This window comes from Brachyhypopomus gauderio, chromosome 5 (assembly GCF_052324685.1).
Source record: "Brachyhypopomus gauderio isolate BG-103 chromosome 5, BGAUD_0.2, whole genome shotgun sequence".
In the NCBI taxonomy this organism is placed as follows: Eukaryota; Metazoa; Chordata; class Actinopteri; order Gymnotiformes; family Hypopomidae; genus Brachyhypopomus; species Brachyhypopomus gauderio.
Window position 1 is genome coordinate 3,333,606 of NC_135215.1, and position 5,000 is coordinate 3,338,605.

Sequence of the window (5,000 nt, forward strand, 5' to 3'; positions counted from 1 at the left end):
GGGGGTAGACGATACTGCATCTGTGATGTGAGTGTAACTGTGGCAACAGAGATGGTATGGGAAAAGATGGGGCCATGGAGTGGTATGTGTAAATAAAAAAAAGGAAGAAAACCTGGTGTCTTTTTATGGACCTTACCGTTTGACTATTTCTGGCCGTGGCCGTTCTTGTCCTTGTCAGATGTGTAAGATGTCAGCAGACCTCTCCCAGACCTCGAGCATCCATCCCACACCTCCTCACACACCCCGCGGAATGAACCGGGCGGCCACGGTGCCGTTGCCGCTTCACTATTAATGGCACTCGAGTAACACAGGAAACGCAGCCCGAGTAAAACATGCAGCCGAGGGAACGGCGAGTGTAATGAAATCGGTTTGGACAAAGCAGCTGTGAACGTGGCGTGGTGCACGGCTGCCCACGGACGCATTCATTTATTCAGGTCGTCTGCGAAGCTTTAATAATTACAGCCAGCAGCCTCCTCCTAATAGCCACGCGGCCGTCTGCGGCAGGGCTGTCAAAAACACGCAGGAACAATTTCATCCGCTGCTGAAAAGGTGCGCTCACCCGCTGGCTAATCAGCCTTTGGGGTATTATTGGCTTGTTTATTTACTGATAGTGCAAGCGTTGATGTTGCCACATGCCCCTGCTCTCCCTCTCTCCCTCTCTCTCTCTCTCCTGTCACGCGGCATTCGAGGGAAAAAACGATAGGGTCAAATAATTAACCAAATTAATGAGTTTATTCTAGGAGCAGGCAAACAGACGGAGAGATGAAAAACGATACCTCTGTGAACAACAAGACGCTTGGCTTGGTGTGAGTGTTGGAGTGTGGGAAACACGCGTCTCATTAGGGGCCCGAACAGTGGGCAGTTATCAGTTTAATTGCAGACTGTATTAAAAAGTGACACATCAGAATGTTTGTAGGCTTGACTGATCAATAGCTGAATGCTTTTGTAATGCTTAATTGTTTTCTTTGGCTTGAGCAGATCAATAAGTAGATGAAAAACAAACAGCAAATGAATGCTGCAAATTGCTGTTGTAGCATGGACAGATATTGGTGTTTTGTTAATTTGCAGGGACAGCTACATGGCAATGGACTGTATAAAATTGTAAATATAGTACAAACCTCTTTTCTAAAAGTGGGTGTGTTTGATGCTTGGACATTGAGTTGGCAGTCCCTTAATTGAGGATCCGTTTGGGTTTTGGCCTTTATTAGTTTTGCTGATGCCACAGAGACAGTGTGGCACGTTCTTGGGCGGGCCCACTGTCCTGAGGATGACACCCCAGTAGTGCAGGGTTGGTGGAGCCTGTGTGTGTGTGTGTGTCTGCCCGCGCGTGTGTGTGTCTGCCCGCGCGTGTGGCCACTGCCGGATGACACCTCGGTCGCCTCTGATCAGCGCATAATTACCTCAGAACAGGAAGTGGTGCGGTGCGGGAGGGGCCGCCCATGATGAATGGTGACCACCGCGGTTAAGATGGCCCCTGCAGCGTCAGTGCACGCCACCCGGGGGGCAGGCCAGAAATGAGAGCTCTTTAGAGGACACTGCCACCATTAGGTCACGGCAGGAGTCCGCTCTTCTCCAGGCTCGCACACACACACACACACACACACACACACACACACACGCAGGCAGGACAGAACAGGTGTCAACGAGCAGAAGAATGACCTCGCTTTTCAAAGTACCACTATATCTCACCCCATAACAGTCCTATACCCCATAAACCCCCATAATCTCACTCTCGCTCTCTCTCTCTTTCTCTCTCTCTCTTTCCCCCTCTCTTTCTCTCTATCTCTAACACCCCCAGCCCGTCGTGTCAGGAGCAGACAATAAATATCATGTCACAGGAATGGCGATGCTCCTTTATGGAACACTGCCTGTTTATTAGCGGCAGGCTAACTTTAAGAGAAATGCTAACAGTGTTCATTAATGGGCTGCATGCTGACCTGATGAGGCGTGTCAGAGGCAGGCCCAGGCAACATCAGCCACGTAATGGCGCCCGCTAAACGGGAGGCCATAATTGTCGTCCAAATTGTACAGTGGGGCCGTCCGAGGGCTGACAGTGACAGAGCAATTACGCCGAACCGAGCGGGCCGTGTCAAATTAGTGCCTCTGACGAGCTCTCATTTCTCCCGCCCCGGTGACGGAGACGACTGATCGCTGCTTGATTGTGAGTGATAGGCGAGACGCGGCCCGGGCACCCACGCGCTGATTTGTCAACGGCGGACGTTGGAGCGCTCCGTGTCAGGCCCAAGTATTGAGACGTTGAGGCGGGGGTGAGCCGGTGAGCCGGTGACCCAGCCGGGGGAGTCTCTCAGTGGGAAGGTCATCAGTCACTGGTCCTGTCAGCCAGAGATCGCGAGACGCCAGCAGCTCAGCACCGTAATTACATTTGACTGGGATGAGGAGATGTCTTCTTTTGTGGGCCTACAATGACTGCATAATTTATAATTGACTGCGGTTCGGTCAGACGGAGGACCATTGTTTTGCCACGTTCAGTTCGTTAGCGGCTCGCCGCTCTTTATGACGTGGCGGGGCAGTACCAGCGGGTTTATGGATCTGAGGGTAGACGCGGGCGTGTGGAGGTTGCTGTGGGCGAGTCGAGCAGACGGAAAATGGAGATGAATTACACTTTCCCTTTTTGGAATTTGTCCTTGCAGAAGTTCGTTCATAAAATGCTTTTCACAGGCACGAACGCATGCACGTTGTGCATTTGTGTGTGTGAGCAGAGTGCATGTGTGTTATCTGTGTGTGTTATGTGTGTGAGCACTGTGGATGTGTGTTATGCGTTTGTGTGTGAGTGCTGTGTATGTGTGTTATGTGTGTGAGCGCTGTGTATGTGTGTTATGTGTGTGAGCACTGTGCATGTGTGTTATGTGTGTGAGCGCTGTGCATGTGTGTTATATGTGTGAGCACTGTGCATGTGTGTTATGTGTGTGAGCACTGTGTATGTGTGTTATGTGTGTGAGCGGTGTGTATGTGTGTTATGTGTGTGAGCACTGTGTATGTGTGTTATGTGTGTGAGCGGTGTGAATGTGTGTTATGTGTGTGAGCACTGTGCATGTGTGTTATGTGTGTGAGCGCTGTGCATGTGTGTTATATGTGTGAGCACTGTGCATGTGTGTTATGTGTGTGAGCACTGTGTATGTGTGTTATGTGTGTGAGCGGTGTGTATGTGTGTTATGTGTGTGAGCACTGTGTATGTGTGTTATGTGTGTGAGCGGTGTGAATGTGTGTTATGTGTGTGAGCACTGTGCATGTGTGTTATGTGTGTGAGCACTGTGCATGTGTGTTGTGTGTGAGCACTGTGCATGTGTGTTATGCATTTGAGTGTGAGCACTGTGTATGTGTGTTATGCATTTGTGTGTGAGCACTGTATGTGTGAGCGCTGTGTATGTGTTTTATGCGTTTGTGTGTGAGCGCTGTGTATGTGTGTTATGCGTTTGTGTGTGAGCACTGTGCATGTGTGTTATGTGTGTGAGCGCTGTGTATGTGTATTATGATTATGTGTTTGTGTGTGAGCACAGTACATGTGTGTTATGCCTTTGTGTTGAGCACTGTGTATGTGTGAGCGCTGTGTATGTGTGTTATGCGATTGTGTGTAAGCACTGTGTATGTGTTATGCATTTGTGTGTGAGCACTGTGTATGTGTTATGCGTTTGTGTGTGAGCACTGTGTATGTGTGAGCGCTGTGTATGTGTGTTATGCGTTTGTGTGTGAGCATTGTGTATGTGTTATGCGTTTGTGTGTGAGCGCTGTGTATGTGTGTTATGCGTTTGTGTGTGAGCACTGTGCATGTGTGAGCGCTGTGTATGTGTGTTGTGTTTGTGTGTGAGTACTGTGTAAGTGTGTTATGCGTTTGTGTGTGTGCACTGTGTTTGTGTGAGCACTGTGTATGTGTGTTATGCGTTTGTGTGTGAGCACTGTGCATGTGTGAGTGCTGTGTATGTGTGTTATGTGTTTGTGTGTGAGCACTGTGTAAGTGTGTTATGCGTTTGTGTGTGAGCACTGTGTATGTGTGAGCACTGTGTATGTGTGAGCGCTGTGTATGTGTGTTATGCGTTTGTGTGTGAGCACTGTGTATGTGTGTTGTACTTGTGCACATAGTTTCAGTCTTAGTTTCAGTCTGTCAATCATGTTTCTACCATTAATGTCACTCTCAGCTCATCACTCTTAAATCATGTTTTATAATAAATGACTTTGAGGCATAAATGTTAATGTAGAAATGTACTGAATTTTACATCCTGGAAGTGACATCATCTCTTTTACTTTTTTTAGACTTACTTTCCAGATTTACAGTGTCAGTGGAAGGAGGTAATGCCCTAATGCCTGTAACTGTGACCTATTCTGCTTACACAAACACATTAACAAGGGCTTTTGTTATATAATGTACATACATATATATTCTTTTTAAGCAACCTCCCTTGTGGTTGAATCAAATGAGGTCTGTTTGTTTGTTTGTTTGTTTGTTAAACCCTTCTAATAAATATTCAGTAAAATCAGTAAAAATGTTCTAAACTTAAGTAGGAGAAAAAAACACTGGCAATTCAACATCTTTTTAGCTCAAGGTTAAGGTTTTATAGGAGATGATGATATATTTATACAAGACAAATGTAACTCCAGTGTAATGTTTTGAAATAAGACACATTCTCCATCTGTCTAGGAATGCTTTCATTGACTCTCCAGTGCTGTAAAAGTCCCGGCTACACCATGTTATTTGTGCTAAAAAATTCCACATGACAGTCATAACTATTTCCCAACATATCTCTTTATCTGAACCTCGCACCACTCTCTCACACATGATGAAATAGGCTGTGATTCACCTTACCTTGCTAACTGGCTACATAATCCATGCTAACCTGTTTCGATTCATTTTGTCATAGTGGATCCAGCACGGAGCAGTGGTCGGGGTCAGAGGGCAATCTTGTTAGTGTCCTGTGTTGGAGGTGTCCACAACCCTCCCGGTACATCCTGTGTTTAAGCATCACCACCTCCCCTCATGAGTATGC

At 47.1% G+C, this 5,000-nt stretch overlaps 1 protein-coding gene across 1 annotated transcript in view; it reads right to left on the reverse strand.

Moving 5' to 3' along the window:
* The window catches only part of LOC143513742 (dedicator of cytokinesis protein 4-like), a 36,362-nt gene that overhangs the window by 24,554 nt on the left and 6,808 nt on the right, over positions 1–5,000 (reverse strand). The gene's annotated exons all lie outside the window — the stretch shown is intronic.